Genomic DNA, 19,761 nt, shown 5'->3' on the forward strand with positions numbered 1-19,761 from the left:
GACCATGTAACTCCTGATCTATCCCTAGCTTTACCTGTGCATACACTGAAGATAAAACCCTGATGTGGCTGTGTTTGGAGATGGTGTCATTACAGCAAAGATTAAGGTTAAAGCCATTTGACCTCAGACAGAAAGGTGAGGCCTTAGTGGGGCAGGGTCCAATCTCCCCCCGCCTGTCTCTTCATCTATGACCTACACCTGTGGACTACCTCAAGCACTTGCAGTCTTAACTTGATTATATAAATTATGCTTAATTCGAACACAAGCACATCACACCAGTTATTTATATAGTATCTATAGCTTCTCTTTAAGGAATCATATGGTTTTTAAACTTGAAATATTTTATGATCTAATCATATAGAAAAAAAAGTCAACTCTAGGTGATATTGTGAGGTTTTCTTTTTTTTGCCTTCTGAGTTCTGGTCAGTGGAGTAGAAAGATAGAAATTGAAGAGAAGGGAGGGTGGCAAGCAGGGAAAGTCACAGCTGTCCAGTTCAGCCTGCCGTGTTTGCGACTATGCTGGCTGGAATTAGAGACTCACTGGAGTGGTCAGGGAAATGGGAACTGACAGTTTGCTTTGTTCTCACCTAGGTCATCTTTGATTGATTTGGAGTCTCGCTCTTGCTAGGAGGGTTGGCTGTCTGCCTGCAGACAGCAGGGCTTGGGCAAGCCTTTCCATTCTCTTGGAGAGTGATTTTCACTCTGAGGCCAGAACTTAAATGCTGTCACTAACACACAGCCACATCTCCTTAGTGTGACGGCCTCACCATGCTCTGGGCTCCAGGGCCAGCTCTCAGGCTGACGGGCCGACATCACCTGAGTACTCAGCTAAACCCTGCCTTCAGAATGACAGGGCCTCTGCAGTCTGGTGATGGCACCAGCTGTCCACCAGCACCTCCGGGTCCTTTGGAAGTCCATCCCCATCAGCTCTCCTCATCTGGGAAAACAATCACCAGCCCTAACTCATCCTCGGGGAAACCCACATCTGCCCGCCTGTTGGCTTCCATCCAGCTGACCAAGGCTAGACTTTCATTTGCCTCTGATTTGTCAGGACGCAAACACTGAACAAGCTTAGAACTTTGCATCCTCTGGAAGTTGCTGGCGAGAGCTATGTTGGTGAGAAAGTTGGAAAAATTGACACAGCATTGGCATACTGCATGAATACAATAGCGATTTCTTGGATTTTTTTTACAAGTTTATAAAACTATTGTTTTTTGATAGTGGTCTAGAGTATAGAAATATTCTACAATGAAAATAGAAGCATCTTGTAGATCAAGCCAAGGTATAACTCATCTCTCTCTCTCTCTCTCTCTCTCTCTCTCTCTGTCTATTGCTCTGTTTCTCTCCATCTGTGTATTGATCTGTCTCTCTATATGTCTCTGTCTCTGTCTCTTTTGTTCTGTCTCTCTTTGTTTCACTGTATATCTCTGTGTCTCTGTCTCTGTCTGTGTGCCTGTCTTTCTCTCTCTTTTGTTACTGAGCTACATCCAGCATCACACAGCCTCTGGGCACGTCTGCACTAGTTTCAAGGCATGGATGGCTCCTTGAAATCTGAGTAATTTCTCTGCTCTTCACCCTAAAAGAATTGTTCCAGTCCCTGCAGTCACTACAACACTGCATTGATGTATTTATTAATTTATCTACCCTCTGCCCCAATAGGAAAAAAAAAAAAAAAAAACCTGGTTTATTGATACCTGTGGCACACTTGGGAATCAAATGTTTCCAAAAGAAGTGTGAGGCGGCTCTCAGGGGACCCTGCCTCCTCCGGCACTCTGCCTTCGGACTTTCTCGTCTGTGTCCCCACCAAGCCACACTAGCTACATTTGAGAAGCTCAGTGTTTTCAGATGCTTCTCTTTTGTTTGGTCTTTGACATCCATCTCATTTGTCAGAATGCTGTAAGTCTACCTTGAAAACTGCAGAATTCAAGCACAATCATGAGACTGTTGGTGATGGTGGAGACGGTGATGACATCATGACTCCATGCTTGATATTCTACTAGATCTTCTCATTTATTCTTGTTATTAATTAATGATGTGCATATTAATCTTTTCGTCTCTAGTTTATAGATGAGGAACCTGAGGCCTAAGGAGAACAATCCAGCTTCTTAATGACAGAATGGGGGTCCTAAAAGTGGGTGTCAGGTTTAAGAAGCCTGTCTCCAAAAATCCTCCTGCCTCTTACATTCTATGGGATTTTCTGGACTCCAGCAGGTGTCTCGGCCTGCCCTGGACTCCAGTCTATTGGGAGGCGTTTTCCCTGAAGGAGAAGTGACAGAAAAAGCTTCCTGTCGCTCTATTACAGATAAACCCCCCTTATGGCTGGATTCAAATCCTTTTTCTCTGAAGGGATCTATGTTTAATGTCTGTATAGAGGTCTTCTTTTTTCCCTGTCTCCTTCCCTCTCTCTCTTCTTCCCATTCTTCTTCTTCTCCTTCTTCTTCCTCCTCCTCCTCTTGCTCTTCCATCTCCTTTCCTATAGGAACTTGTTTCAAATTGCTGACACTAATTGTTCAACCCTTAATTTGAACTAAAATTGCATCGCTTTCATCTACTCTATATTTTTTTGGATACTTTCTTTTGATTATTTTAACTATCATGTCTAACATTTTCTCACTCTGGAAACACAAGCTAAACAATCTCCTGCTCCCCTAGGAACCCTTTCCCAACACCAACTCTCATGAGGCCCTTGCATCCTGTACTTATTCACGTGTGGTCAAAGACTGGTGGTTTTTTTTTTGTGTCTCCTAATTTTAAATTCCAAAGGGCAGTCATCTTGTGCATTATATCCGTGGTTATATTCCTATGCCTCAAAATATTTATGAAACATGTTTTCCACTGCTTAAGTATGAATGCAAGAATACATACAGTGAGGAACACTCCCATCAGACCTTGGGGTCTACAATCACACCCTACCTCTACACTTCCACATCCCTTGCAAATACAGCTATGCCTAATTTCAGTACAGTGCGGTGTTTGCTTACTGAATGCAGGCTGTAGAACTACCCACAAAACTTTACAATCCTAATTGTACAATCTTCTCTATTCTAAGCAATTATTTTGAAATCTAGTCTCAACTACACAAGAATCAGCATTTACACTGCCTTATGACACCCTCTTAAACACTTTGTGGTATGACAGGTGATCCTACATTTCTATAACCTTTGTTTTAGTACATTTTTGACACTGTACTTATTAAAAAGGCATGAATTAAACTGTTCACAGAAGTCTAGGACTTGTAAAGTCACTTTTTGGTTTTACATTGGACCATGATGCAGTTTTCTTTTTATTATTTGCTTTTCTAGAGAGATTAGCTTTTAGCTACATTTTTTTGTCCTTGCTGGTCTGTGATTCCAACTTCTTTATTGCATCTCCAAAGGTAAAATCATTACCCAACACAAAGTTCATTCTCAACAAGTATTTATCAAAATAATATGTGAATCCTACACAATAAATTAAACTCACATAAAACAGCAAAAAGATTTAGGCAATACACCAGTTAAGGAGGGGTGAATTGTTAAAATGAATTTAGTTCATTGGGTATTTCTCCTTCTTAAATCATAAATACTGCATATTTCAACAAAGTAGTTTTGATCCTTCACTCGTGTACTGCATAATGGCATTTCAGTCAATGATTGGCTGCATGTATGGTAGTGGCCATCATAATGGAGCAAAAATTCTAATTACCTACTTATGCTTAGGCATGGAAAGGTGATAGCTTGTGTTCTCATTATTTGTGATGATGGTGGTATAAACCAGTCTATTGTGCTGCTCAGTATATGAAAGTGCAGCACACACAATTAGATGCAATGTATAATACTTGCTAAAGATAACAAATGACCACATGTTTTATACACCTGCAATCATTTCCAAGTACATTCCTACTTATAAGGATGTCTGCTATATACAACAGTATGTAATATTATGGTAGTAGCAGCCTTATATATTTTGTTGACCATGCCTCTTAATGAATTGTTTTCTTGTGTTTGTTTTAATCTCATGCCATTTCTCTCATCATGGCCCTAGAATATATCTCTATCATACAGTAACACATGACTGTAAGTACATCAATGCCTTTATGCTATCATTAAAATTCTACACTAAGTTTTGGTTCTATATATTGGGTGATATTTTCAGAAAGTGTTCATGACTATAAAGCTGTATATGAGACAATTCTTTGGATGACCTGAAAGTCTCTTTCACAATGAGCATGAAGATTATAGTCCATTGTTTAATAATATGAAATAATATTGAAAATTATAAGCAAGGAATCTGTCATAGTCTATTTGGGTTGCCATAAAATTACAATAAACTGAGGAGCTGACCAAGAAGAATTTATTTCTCCCAGTTCTGAAGTGTGGACAATCTGAGATAGGTAAAGTCACCTGCAGAGTTAAATAGATGGCACCTTCTTGGTACGTTTTCACATGGTGGAAGGGACAATGGTCTCTTAGGCCTTGTTTCTAATGGCATTAAGGTTAGGCATGAGGACTACACCCCTATGACCTAGACTTCTTTCAAGGGTCCACTCTCCTAATGCCACCAACTTTTCATACAATTGTGCACTGAGAGGGGTGCACAAGCAGATAGCACTGGTCCCCAGAGTGATTTAGGGCCCATCTCTATGGAAGCTGCTCTGAGGCGCAGCTGTTCTGCAAATGACCTTCTTTGACTGAGCTGGCCATCAAAAATATTCTTATTTATATGAGTAAGTGAGGAAAAGGTATCATTTATCATCTTGTAGATAAGAAATTCTCTCATTTTTCAAGAATATTACAGTCTATATTTTTATATAGAAGGTGAAAAATAAGTATGGGCAGCATATATACAAGAAGTGAAATTCAGTTTTGAGTTACCCAGAATTTATAAAATTTTCCAAAGAGTCCATCTGGATTCAGGAGGAGTAACAGAGGAAACATTAAATTTTGCCCAGGATGCATTACCCTTTTTACATAGCATGTCTACTTGCTAAATTGTTGGAGGTGATTTAGACTCTCATAACACATATCCTGAGTTTTCTCAGACTACTAAAGTCCATGCCCAGGTTAAAAGATGACATCTTAGTAACACTAATGATCCGCGTTTACCAAGTTCTTGTTGGTTATCCTTCCACATGAGCCACCCTGTAGCCGCTCCAGTTAGAGACTGTAGGCTGTTTGCCAGGTATGTTTATAGACAGGAATTGCATAAAGCATGGGCGTTCAGGTGCCCCACAGGGTACAAGTGAGGCCCTTTGAGGGTCCTCTGGTTTCCTGAGCTTTCCTTTTGTGTCCGCATTCATATCCCAAAACCCATTCACTTTAGGTGTTACATGTGTGAGATTGACCAGTCACCTGCATGCAAATGTACACACACACACACACACACACACACACACACACAACACAAACACACTTTGTTCCCTCCCTCATCCAGCCCTGGGTGTTTCTCTGTATATTATCCTCAGAGTCTCCAAACAGTGTAGTACTGATAAAAAAAGTCATGGCCTCCAAAAATGAAACCTCACAAAAGAAAGCAAGGGTCAAGATAGGTGGAGGCCCTGTCTTTAATTCAACCATTACGGATTTTGAAGGAAAGAGTCAATCATCCTGTAACTCTCAGAATCTCCTTGAGGAAGTAAGTTAGAAGCACATAAAACCAATCAGAAGTTAAAAATTAGCGTAAGATAAATTGTGTGTTTTTCCACTAGAAATATCACCGAGTTTAATGTGGCATCCAGGAGAGAGCATTTGCCCCCTCTTCTCTCTCCTTGCCTTTGGAAGAGCTGCTTTTTGCTCTTTGTAATTTACACAAGCCACAAATCTCCAATGGAAGCCACATTCCAGTTATATCAATCTGTAACCTGGAATCATTAAAAGTACGATGACAATATTACGGGTCCTCCTGAGCACGCGTGCTGTATATTTGTTCATGTCTGAAGATGGATTTTAATGTCCTCCCTCCACATTCTGTCTGATCTCTTTCACCCAGATTCTCAAGTTTCCTGTGCTTCTTGTGCAGATGGGAAGACTCTGCAGCCCTCTCTCCAATCCAGTCCTGCACTCTGTCTCTGCTTGTTCTTTTCCCAGCTTCCGGAGAGCTGTTCACCTGTCATTCCGCTCCACGTCAGTTCATCAGAAACACAGGAAACCAGCACCTCTTGTTTTCCTACACTTTTCACCTTTTCTCTAGTGACAAGGTGCTCGATGAGACTGAGGTGTTTCTCTAATATATTGACCTGCACTTGAAGGTGTTCATTCAGGCAGCGTGATCACTAACTGCTCACTGCACCTGATACGTGTCAATGTTTATGGGCAGGGTCTGCGGGTCATCCAGTTCTAGTAAATGATGAATAAAAGGAAGAGACCACTGAAAGGGTGGCAAAAGTCCTGGTGACAAGCTGACAACACTTAGCTTTCTCAACAGCATATTTTCTCCACCCTGTCAAGTTATCTCGCATGCAATGGCATTTGGGAGCAGGTGGAACCCAGGAGAAGATGAGTTATGCTGTGATCGAGTTCTATACAATTATAAATCAATTTTGCTGAAATACGGTTTAAACAGCACAGTGCATTTTAAATGGTACATTGTTTATGAACTTCAAGAAATTTACAAACTCATGTAGCCTTTACCATACTCAAGATAGAAAACATTGCCCTTCCACACATAATACTTGCTACCACACCCCACCCTGCACTCTGCCCCAGAAAACCACTAACATGCTTTCTGTCAGTGCAGGTAAGATATAAAGGGTGACACATGGCTAGCAAAGTGAGCTGAGGATACAATTCTGAAGGTGATCTTGATAGCTTTATGATAATCAGTACTCACATTATATTCCATTATATGTGAGATGAAATCATGTATTACATACTCACTTGCAGTTGGCTTCAAATGAGTATGTAGTTGTTGCGTATATAATTGTTCATATTTTTTTGTAATTCCGAACAGCATTCCATTATACAGATATATTACAATCTGTTTATTAATTCACACACTCATGGAAATATGGGTTGTTTGCATTTTAGGGATATTTCAGGTAAAATTGCTATGAACATTAACATACACATCTTTATAAGCACACATGTTGTAATTTCTCTTTCATAGATTCCTAGGACTAACATGTATGGTCTGTATAACAAATATGCATTTGACTTTGCGAGAAATGACCAAATGTTTTACAAAGTGATTGCAGTGTTTTACATTCTTAACAGCAAAATCATGAGAGTTCTAATTTTAACACATTCTCACCAATACTTCAGATGGTATTTAATTTTTCCTTCTAATGTGTATGTGATAATGACTCAATACAGTTTTAATTTGCATTTCTTGATAAATATTTTGAGTGGCTTATAACAGATTATATAGTTAGGACCATTGTTGTTATAGATAGACTTTTGGCCAGTTACATATGATCTTATGTGGAATACCTATTCAAATCTTTGCCTATTTGCTGTTTTTCTTTAATTGATTTGGAAGATACTTTATGAACATTGGATGCAAGTGTCTGTCAGATATATGTATTGTGAATAGTTTTTCTATTTGGCAACTTCTCTTTCATTGTCTCTGCATCTCAATAAGCAGATAGTTTGAATTCTAATGAAGTCTAGTTTTTAAAAATTTCTTTTTATAGTTTTTACATACTTTGAAAAAATTTTCTACAGTAAAGTCATTAAGATTTTCCTCTATGTTTTCTCTATAAAGTTTTATACCATTAGTTTATATAGTTAAGACCATTGTTGTTATAGTTGACCTCCAAAATGTCCAAGAAAAAGGCTAACTATTTTGAAAGGTCAGTTGCTAATGAAACTGTAGAACCATGAAGGCTTTAACTTTATCAGTGGATTGAGTCCCTGGTGAGATCATACTTTGTTGGCATTGGTGGGAGGGGCTAAAAACAGGAAATGGGAAGTATTTAAAGGGAATGGCTCCCGGGGATGTGGCCCTGGGGACTACATCTGGACCCCAGGTTCCTAACATGTTTTCTCTAACTCTCTGCTTCTGGTTTCCATGAGGGAGCAGCTTTCTGCATGCTTCTGCCATATGTTTTTGCCTCGCCAGAGGCGGGAAAACAATGGAACCAGCTGACTGTGAACTGAAGCCTTGAAACCAAAAGTCAATACAGCTTTTCTCCTTTGCATTGGTTCTCTCAGGTGTTTTATCATAGTGATAAAAAACTAACACATGCAATGGTTCTTTGGAATGATTGCTTTATAAATACTGTAAAGCATGATTTGAGGTTTATTTTTTTCTGCACATTACTATGTGGAGAATACTCATCTCTGCATAGGACAAGTTTCATGTGTTTTTGGTTCTTTACTTGTAGTGACATTTTACAGTGACCACTGCATAGTTTAGACTTTATCTTTAAATATTTCATCTTTTCCATTCCTATTTTAAGGGGAACTTCAATTACAATTTATTATTGCTCCCTTTCATATTTAAAATACTATTAATTTTTAATGTTGACCTTATCCTTTGAAAAACTGGTTAAACATTATTATTTATAAATAAAATACATAATTTTTGCTAACAGATTCCTAGAATTCAAAGACAGTTTTACTTTTTCCTTTGTATCTCTATGCTTTTTATGGTTTAATTATTTACTATTGTGTTTCAAGTTTAATACAGAATATAAATGGTAAGAAAGAGTACTGATAAATTCTTTACAAATTTTTTCTGAACATAGAAGTCTTCAACAAAATCGTCACAAATAAAATTTACCAGTACTTGAGAACCTAATACAACTAAGAACCTAGTCAAATTTATCTCGTGTTACTTTTAACTCTTTAAAATGGGCATATAGAGAGTAAGGGCTGGGCGGATTCGGGGCCCCTGCATCTGCCTCCCTGTGTGTCTGGAGGACTGTGGATTTCTCAGCAAGCAGGCGAGCATCACCAGTTCCAGAGGTCTCGCAGCCTGCGGTAAGTGTCCAGTGCACTCTTCCCCAAGCCCAGACTGTTCAGGACCCTCGAGCCTTCTGAGTGCAGTGAAGTGGCTAAGTGGGCCCCAGGTGCCTACATCTGCCTCCCATTCTGGCTGCACTACAAGAACTGTGGAGTTTTGAGCAAGCAGGTGGACACACAGTGTCCTTGGAGCCCAACTTATCTGGAACTATGGAGTTCTAAACAGGCAGAAGAAGGCCACTGGTTACAGAGGCCCAGCAGCCTGGGGAAACTGGGTACCAGAGTCCCAGGAGCTGCGAACATAGAAGTGGATTTCCAACAGACCCTGAGGAAGCTTTTGAATAACACTTGAAACACAGAAATATAGGAAAATGACAAAATGAAAGACCAAATTACAACCCAAACCTCCAGGCCATCTCAAGAAACCCTAGGAGTAATGTATATAGAAGAAAATATATGCCATACACCTTAAATATCAGACATAACACCTATTAAAATAAACAAGCAACTCCAGGAAGCTTTAAAGGAATTCAAATTCGAAATAATCTCCCAGGTAAAAGAAGAAAAGATAAAAGAAATGAAAGAGATTCTGAATATATCTAAAGAAAACACAGTTTAAAAATTGAAAGAACTAAACAAAAAGATAGAATCCCTAGATAAGCAATATAAGAAACAAACAGAATACATAATGCAGATGCACAGAGATATACAGGAAATAAAAAACTCCACTGAAAGTTGTAAAAACTGCCTCAATGAAAGTGAAGATAGAATTTCAGACCTTGAAGACAGGATTGCAGCTAGTGAACAGGAAAGGAAAGATCTTTTAAAAATAACAAGGAATCAGGAAATAACAATTCAACAACTGCAAGATGATGCAAAGAAAAACAACATAAGATTGATAGGGATTAATGAAAAAGAAGGGGACAACATAAAGGATATCAACAGGATATTTAGAGAAGTAATAGCTGAAAATTTCCCAAGCATGAGATCAGAAACCAACATCAGGTTCAGTGAAGCCTATAGAACTCCAAATAGTCATAACCAAAATAAAACTACACCCAGACATATAATAATCACCATCCCAGAAATCCAACACAAGAATAGATTATTAAAAGCTGTCAGAGAGAAAAGACAGATCTCTTATAAAGGATAACCTATCAGAATCACAGCAGACTTCTCAGCACAAACAATAAAGTCAAGAAGAGCATGGAGTGAAGTATGCCAGATCCTAAAGCAAAATAATTTCCAACCTAGACTGATGTACCCTGAAAAGCTATCATTCAAAATTGATGGTGAAATATGATGCTTCCATGACAAAGAAAAGCTGAAGAACTTCATGAACACAAAGCCAACCCTGCAAAAAATATTGAGAGATAGTTTAGATACACAAAGGAAAAAACCACTAAGCAAAGCACATAATTAAACAGAACAGAAAGATAAAGATGTAACAGCAGAGAGATAACATGTCAACAATAAACCAGCATTTAAAAGTAATAACCATTAATGTAAATGGTCTCAATGCACCAATCAAAAGAAACAGACTAGCAGAATGGATCAAGAAACAAAATCCAACCATATGCTCTTTACAGGAAACCCATCTAACGCAGAAGGATACTCACAGACTGAAAGTCAAAGGATGGAAAACAATATTTCATGCAACAGGAATCCAAAAAAAAAAAAAAAAAAAGCAGGAGTAGCCATTCTGTTTGCAGCCAACATGAACTTTAAACCAACAATGATCATAAAAGACAAAGAAGGTCACTACATACTCGTTAGGGGAAAACTCCAAGAGGAAGAGATAACTATCTTAAATATATACGCACCAAACTCCAGAGCACCCAGTTATATAAAACAACTATTAACAAAATAAAAACTCAAATTATCAGTAACACAATTGTAACAGGAGACCTTAACAGGTCATTGATACTAAGGGACAGATCAACCAGACAGAAAATGAGCAAAGAAATAACAGAACTGAATCACACCTGTAAACAAATTGATTTGATAGACATATACAGAATGTACCACCCAACAACATCAGAATACACATTCTTCTCAGCAGTACATGGTTCATTCTCTAAAATAGACCATATATTAGCTCACAGAACATATTTAAACAAATGCAAAAGTTTTGAAATCATCCCTTGCATGTTATCAGATCATAGCACTTTGAAATTAGAAATTAATGATAAAAGATACCGCAAAAATCCCACAAACACATGGAAACTGAATAACACACTATTGAGTAATCAGTGGGTCATAGAGGAAATTAAAGAAGAAATTAAAAAATACCTACAAGGAAATGAAAATACAGATACAACTTATGGGAATCTGTGGGATGCAATGAAAGCCATCCTCAGAGGAAAATTTATTGCACTGAGTTCCCACATCAGGAAAACAGAACAAATACAAATAAATAACCTGATGATACACCTCAAACAGCTAGAAAAAGAAGAGCCAGTCAAGCCCAAAGCCAAAAGAAGAGAGGAAATTATAAAAATCAGAGCAGAAATCAATGCAATAGAGACTAAGAAAACAATCCAAAGAATCAACAAATCAAAAAGTTGGTTCTTTGAAAGAATAAATAAAATCGATAAGCCCCTACCAACCTTATTAAAAAAGGGAAGAAAAAGCTCAAATTCATGCAATAAGAAATGAAAAAGGTGAAATCACTACAGACTACAGAAATACAGATCATCCACACCTATTTTGAAAACCTCTACTCTCAAAGGTTTGATAACACAGAAGAAATAGATACTTAGAAACATATTAAGTACCAAAGCTAGATCAAGAGGATGTAAAACTGCTGAATAACCCAATCTCTATTAATGAAATTTAAAATGTAATTAAGTCCTTACCTACAAAGAAGAGCTCAGGCCCAGATAGACTCACTGCAGAATTCTACAAGAAATACAAAGAAGACCTAATGCCGACACTCCTCAAACTATTCAATGAAATTGAAAGGGAAGCAATACTTCCTAAGTCATTCCTGGAAGCAAATATTACTCTAGTACCAAAACCTGAGAAAGACCCAAACTATAAAAGAGAACTATAGACCAATCTCCCTAATAAACACAGATGCAAAAATCCTCAATAAAATATTGGCAAATAGGATGCAGCAAATCATCAAGAAGATTATACACCATGACCAAGTGGGATTCATCCCAGGAATGCAAGAATGGTTCAACATACATAAATCAATAAATGTAATCCACCATATCAATAAAGCCAAAAGTAAGAATCACATGATCATTTCTATAGATGCAGAAAAAGCCTTCGAAAAGGTCCAACATTCATTCATGATAAGAACTTTACAGAAAATTGGAATAGATGGTCTTTACCTCAATATAATAAAGGCAATTTGTGACAAACCAACAGCCAGCATCATACTAAATGGCCAAAAATTGAAAGCCTTTACTTTAAAATCAGACAAAGGACAAGGATGTCCTTTATCACCATTCCTATTTAATATAGTACTGGAAGTACTATATTAGATAAGAGAGAAATAAAAGGGGTAAAGATAGTAAAAAAAGAAGTTAAATTATCATTGTTTGCAGATGACATGATACTCTACATAGAAGACCCCCTAAACTCCATTGATAGATATAATAGATATAATAAATATCTATTATATCTACTTATCTATTATATATATTTATAATATCTTAGATATAATAAATAAATTCAGTAATGTAGCTGGATACAAAATCATACTCAGAAATCAATAGCATTCCTATACACTAACAAAAAAGTCACAGAGAGGGAAATAAGAGAAAGTACACTCTTCACACTAGTAAGCAAAAAAAAAAAATGAAATATTTAGGAATTACTCTTACGAAAGAAGTGAAAGACCTATACAGGGAAAATTATAATACACTGAAAAAAGAAATTGAAGATGATCTCAGAAAATTGAAAGACATCCCTTGCTCATGGATAGGAAGAACAAACATTGTAAAAATGGCCATTCTCCCAAAACTGTTATACAGATTCAATGCAATCCCAATAAAAAATACCATCAACATACTTTATAAATCTAAAGAAATCACTCCTAGAATTCATCTGGAACCAGAAGAGACCTAGAATAGCAATGGAAATTCTAAGCAGCAAAGGCAAAGCAGGAGGCATCACAATGCCTGACTTCAAGTGATACTACAAAGCAACAGTAGTAAAATCAACATGGTATTGGAATCAAAACAGAGCTGAAGATCAATGGAATAGATTAGAAGATACAACCACAACTACAGACACACTCAACCACCTTATCTTTGACAAAGGAGCCAAGCAGGTTCACTGGAAGAATGACAGTCTCTTTAATAAATGGTGTTGGAAAAACCGGCTCTCCATTTGCCGAAAACTAAAGCTAGACCCATGTCTATCACCATGTACTAAATTAAAATCTAAGTGGGTCAAAGATCTGAATATTAAAAGAGAAACATTAAATCTATTGGAAGACAAATTGTGTAGAAATCTTGTAGATATAGGGCTAGGTAGAGAATTCATGAACAAGACTCAAACCGCATGGGAAATACTTCCCAGAATCAATAACTGGGACCACCTCTTATTAAAAATTTCTGCATGTCAAAAGAAATCTCCAGCATAGTGGAAAGAAAACCCACAAACTGGGAAAAGATCTTAGTGAACTCCCCCTCAGACATGGGACTTTTGTCTAAAACATATAAAGAAAAAAAATTCAGACCCCCAAAATTCAAAGATCCAATCCAAAAATGGGCATCTGAGATGTATGCGCGCCTCTCAGATGAAGAAATACAAATGGCAAATAAATACATGAAGAAATGTTCAGCATTGGTCATTAGAGAAATGCAAATTAAAACTGCACTGAGATTCCATCTCACTCCTTAAAGAATGGCTAGGATCAAGAAAACCAACAACAACAAAGAATTTCCATTTGTTCCAGCTATTCCACTTCTAGGCATATTCTCAGAAGAACTGAAAGCATCATACCACAGTGATATATGTGCACCTATGTTTATAGCAGCACAATTTGTAATCGCCAGATTTTGGAAACAACCCAAGTGTCCATCAACTGAGGAATGGATAAAAAACGTTGTGGTATTTCTCTACAATGGAGTATTACTCAGCAATAAAGAAGGATCACATTGAGATATTTATCAATAAATGGGCGTGGCTTGAGACCATACTCGTAAATGAAATAAATCAATCTCGCATGTGTGAATACCAAATAGTTTCCCTAATGTAAGTAATAATTCAAACATATAAAAGTATGTGGTAATCGTGATTCTCCATTATGTGGCCTTGAAGCCTTATAAAGTTTTCACTTATTAATTGGAATGGCTTTATTCTGGGCTGCTTGATATTATTGCCTGAATATGAAATGAACAGCTATTTTGAAGAAAATATGTCATCATAATAGCTAGTGCTGATTTACTATCATCTTGTTTTGAAGCCCCACCAAACTATGGCTCTTCTGTCTCTATTGGTTTTATCATGATGTATCTTGCTGGATTTTATTATATGTGATAGTATAAGCAAAAATTGTTATGGGCAAAGAGATATTATAGAAATCATTGTTTGTTTCTGTTAGCTTGTTCTAAATACCCTACAATGCTTTCATCCACTTGAATGGTTTTACAGTGACTTGATATATTTGAAGCTATAGTATATGAAGTTATATTCAAATATTTCAAGGAAAAAGACACCATGGTAACTACTATTCAGTTGGGTTATTTGGTGGTGAAGCACTAGGTTGCTGAAACTGTCATGCTTTGACCTGTATTGTTATATTGTTATGTCCTCTTTTATCTCAATCTCTCCCTTATTCATTAAAAAAAATTATTTAGTTATTTTTTATGATTTTTTAGTTAAGGTGAAAAAAATTAGCAGGATATATTATAGTAACTTTTTTGATTTCCTATTAACTTGATTTGAAGTCCTGTAATACTCCCACTATTTTGTTTTGACTGATTAGACTCTGTTCTGTTCTGTATGATAGTATCAAGTTTGAGGGTATAGGCAACTACTTGGAAGGCACTAAGATTCACTATGATGCCCACTCTGGTTTGACTATTATGTTCTTTGGAAGTCCTGTAATGTTTAAAAGGTTTAGGTTTTATTGGTCTTGTTCTCTACTGTTTTGTTCAACTTTATAATACCTAATGAGATAGACAATTCTTTTTAAGGAAGCAAGAAGCATTATGGTAACCACTGTTGATAACCTTGTACTCTGCTTTACATCATGTGCTGTCTATCCTTGGTTTTGACTGACAGCTTTGTTTTGCTATGTTTGACTTTATTCTCTTCCAAAAATTTAATAAGAACTAAGGAGTAATGAAACCCAAAATGTGTAAATTTTGTTGTAAAAAAGAGAGGAAAAAAAGTGCTCTAAAGGATACAACTGCAAGTGTGTTTAGGGTGTTAAATAGATGACCATATTAATGGTTTTGGTTGGATCATTGAACACAACTGTTTACAGTCTCACTGTTTGTCCACTTTGTATGCTTTGATACTGTGACTTGAGCAACTATCTCTAAGATGATAATGTGTAATCTATTAACTGGTGATTTCTTATTTTTTTTTATAGTTCTGTGTTATTTGTACACTTACACCGGTTTGTTTTGTTTTGTTTTTTCTCTTTTTCCTTTTAAATAAAATTAAAATAAAAAAGAAATAGGAATCATAAAAAAATAAAATAAAATAGGCATATAGAAAGTTGTGCTACATTCTGGTGATAATTTAGTTTCAGCAGGTTAATGAACTTTCTCAAGATTCTGTACATTTTCTTTAAAGCTGTCTCTGTGACTTCAAACATTTGCACAGTATGGACAATGAGTACACCCACCTGTGTCCCATAGTCTGACTAATGCTTTTCAAACTTAGTGAGAATGTTTCGGTCAAAAGTAGAATAAATTGTATTACAGCACTGGTCCCATGAAATTATAATGGAACTGCAGAGTTCCATCTTCTTGTGATAAGCTGCCAGAAGATCACAAGAAAAACCTTCCTTTCATCTTTGTTATTATGCTGGCATCAAAAATCCTCCTGAACTGTGAATCCTATGAAAGCATGGCATAGCACATAATTCTTAATAATGATAAATCACAATGTATTGTATCTTATGTGGTACTGTATTTTTAGAGGATTCTTTAATTTAGAGTGTAATCCTATTCATTAACATCAGTCTCTGTGTAACAGTATGGTATGGCATGTTGGGAGAATCCTCAGCATCTTGAGTTCATCAAGATGCAACCCCCGGTGATGACCTATGCCATGGAGCCTTGTGTGAGTACACTCTGAAATTCACACAATGATTAAATAGTGTGTAAAAGCACTTCTCAGGATACATTTGCTAAGTGATGCTTATCTGTAGTTAGAGACCTGTGAGATGGAGCATGTTCTGTAGAGATAATGTATATCACACAGCTCAGAGTGCAAGTACAATATGCCTTTTACAAGCGAGACAGAATCAATGAGAGATCCTCTGTGAAGTGGATAAACTTTGGATCAGGGACTCGCCTTCTCAGAAAACCTCATCAGACTGTGCTCTGTCTTGCAAACATTTATAAATGATATTATAATAAAGCTGAAAATGAGATTATCTAAACTTTACAAATACTAAGATAAGATTGCCTCAATACGGTTGTCATTAGACTCTCCCTCCCTCTCATTCTCACTTATATGCTGGTATACTTTCCTGAGTGGGAAAGAACCCCAGAAAGTCATAACCAGTATTTCAGACAGTTCAAAACTAACATTATAGCCTATCAATGATGCTTCCTTATAGGGCAGGGCACCAGTCATCATGCCTGCCATTATTCTAGCTCTTACTAATTTCCTTGTTTTCGCAGGGCTATTTTGGGTTGAGGCTTCGATCATCAACATTTTGAGACACCAAAAGGCTGAAAAAAGGTCCCCATCTGTTAACTGTGCCTCCAACTGCCGCCCTGATTTGGGCCACACTGTGAGTAATTAGCAGAAGTCAAGTGCCATCTTAGATATGTTTTCTTAATTCTGTTTCCCTGTGATTTTATTATAATATAAAATACAATCACCCCCCCATTGCGTTGATCTTTCTATGTTTTTAAGACATTTGGAGCAAATTTATCAGTGATGGGGGATGGAAAGTGTTCCTTAGGAATCCCACTAACACAAAAACTTATTATTCAAAAACTGGCCCATAATGTTTTCAATGCACATCCTTCATTGTGTTAATGACTTAAAAACTGGGTAAAGGTGTTAGAGTGGAATAGCCATGGTTTTTATAATTAGAAAATCTTGCATCCCCACTCAGTCCCCTGCATGGCTGTAATAATTGCTAGATCTTCCTATACCAATTTGTGGAAGCTCTGTGTGAGTGAGGGTTTCAGGTGAAATTTCACTCCCATTCCACTACTTTGTGAGTTTATTGTGATAGTTTGGTTACCAAAATGCAGCTTTCTCCATCCTTTATGTGGTACTGGATCCTGTGGCTTGTACTATAGTGGGGTCACATGCAGAAGTAAACCACTGAGATGACTTTCAGTCCCTCACCCATCTGTGGAGACCCCTAAAGACTGCCCATGATCAGGGTGGGTCCCATAAGGATAAAATACCTGGGGCATCAGTACTTAGCTCATGACATTCTGGGATTGTGTTATCTGTAGCTTTCTTCTAAGAGGCCTGGGTTGCATTCAAGATTCTGGAAACCACCATGATTTTTTTTTATTAATCATTTTGGCTAAACTTACCGTGGTCAGAAATGACTTCTGTGCTTTACATTCAAAAATCTTAATGGAAACATTCTTGTGCCTATGACTCCTCCAGGTCCTGTGCCTCTGTCTCTGCCATGTGTTGGCTTTGCTATTTGTCTCTTTGCTATACAGTGCAGCCTATGAAAAGGGAGAACACTGTGGGCTTCATTTGTGTTTCCCTGTGCTTACCAGCACAGAGCCTGACTGACACTTAGGAATAGCTGAGTGGATAAAGTGAAGATTTACATCAAGCAGTTCTCACAGTCTTACCAAAAGTGAGTGCCTTTCTTTGTTCTGCCCCTTTACCTTTTCCTAGCGCCAGAAGTACCTTTCTTCAAGAATGCAAACACTTTAGTGCCTGTCCCTGGAAGTTGCTAAAGAAAAGAGACATTTCCTGCTGAACTGGGCTTTCTGCTCTACCTTTCCTGTGGCTCCTTCTGTGCTGCTACAAAAAGCCTGGCCTGAATCCTGGAAGGAGGAAGTATTCTAAGAAATGAGCATGACAGACACTCATGGGCCTAGGCCTGCCACTCTGTTCTTATTAGTACACTTTACCAGAAAAACTGACTGGAAGTGACTGCTGGGTTTCTCCGAGGTAACCTTTGCTGTCTCAGCTCTGTGATCTTGTGTCTGATCCAATAAAGACACTGGAAGGTTAATGGGAAACAGTCTCTGTACATTTTTAGAATATCTGGGACAGGATAACCTTTGCATTGGTCTGTGTTGGCAGAGGGCGTTTTATGCGTGAGAAAATGAACACTGTTATTTCAAGGGTCTTATAGGACAACACCACATTTTCTTGCTTTTACTCTGTAGTAATTGAAATCAGTCCTAAGACACAGTCATCCTTTATTAAAGAGAAGGCTGGACAAATGTAAGGGACTTGGGCTGTACCGACAGGAGAAGCTTATAATTCTAAAACAAATGAGGGTATTTCTAAGTGCCTACTGTCTGCCAGGAGCTTAGGCACGTGTTTTTAATGATAATGTTACCGCTGTGGATCCTCTACAAATACTATTCTCCCCATTTCACTGTTGAAGATCACAGTAAAATGTAGACATTGATCTCCTTCTTTTACCTTGTGAATTCTTACCATTCATTCAACAGTGCAGGGCTGGGGTTCCCTCTGTTAATCTGTACTTCTTCATCTATGGAGTAAGGATGGCTTTGGGAGCTAGTGAGCTTTTTCTCAAAAATTAGTTAAGGTGGCACAGATGCAAAACATACTTGCCTTTCGAATTAGTCAGTTGTGGGCATAGCAGCAATTTTAGCGAATATTTTGTTTGCTTTCTTTCAGCCTCCTGCCAACCTGACAAGTGTTTTGGTGGTAGTGATGATGGTGGTGTTGGTGGTGGTCTGATCACAGGGGATCCACTGATATTTAGAACCAGACCTCTCTCTCTCTCACCCTTTCCCCTGCGGTGAACACTCTGAAGCATGGTGCTATGGTGTGTGCGGTGAAGTTTTTTCTTTTTGTACTGTTAATTTGAAAGCTAGCATTGAGAGCAGTTGATATTCTGAAGATGTAAGGGTTTGCTGAAATCTTGCCCTCTCTTCAGCCACATACACTTGGGCCATTTGTCAAAATGCTGATTTCATTTCTGCAACAAGTATTCTAATGATATCTCCTTCATCAAGTCCATGGCAAGGAAAAAATGAACTACTGTGCCTAGAACATTGTAAATACACAATAAAAGCTTTCTTATGATGTCTTGCAAATATTATGCTTCATACATGAGACAGGGTTATTTCTCGGGAGATTCAGAAAGAAAGCACAAGTTCAACAGTCAGTGTTGGGAAAATGTATGGATGAGTCATTCTAGGAAAACAGAATTTCAGTTCCCCTCCAGCACATGTCTTTCAACTGTCCAGCCTGCTATTCTAGGCACTGTGCTAGGTGTGCAGATGTCGTGAGCATGTGTTTGAGTCCTGAGTCTGACATCAGGTAGCCAGAGTCGTGTTTGTGTTTTTTATTCTACACAAAATACTGGATTGAAAACCACAACTACCAAAAATAAACAAATTTAGAGATGTCTGTTCTAAGTTTCAAATTATAAGTAGGATACTATCAAAGGAAAGGTCTTTCCTTTTTTTTTTTTTTTTCTGCCAACAGATCAAGGAACCTATGTTTCTTTGCCCAAATTTGAAATTCCAGGAAAATACAGAACTCTTCC

Source organism: Cavia porcellus, unplaced genomic scaffold, assembly GCF_034190915.1.
Source record: "Cavia porcellus strain 051 isolate PalLab524CR breed Dunkin Hartley unplaced genomic scaffold, mCavPor4.1 scaffold_9, whole genome shotgun sequence".
Taxonomy (NCBI): Eukaryota; Metazoa; Chordata; class Mammalia; order Rodentia; family Caviidae; genus Cavia; species Cavia porcellus.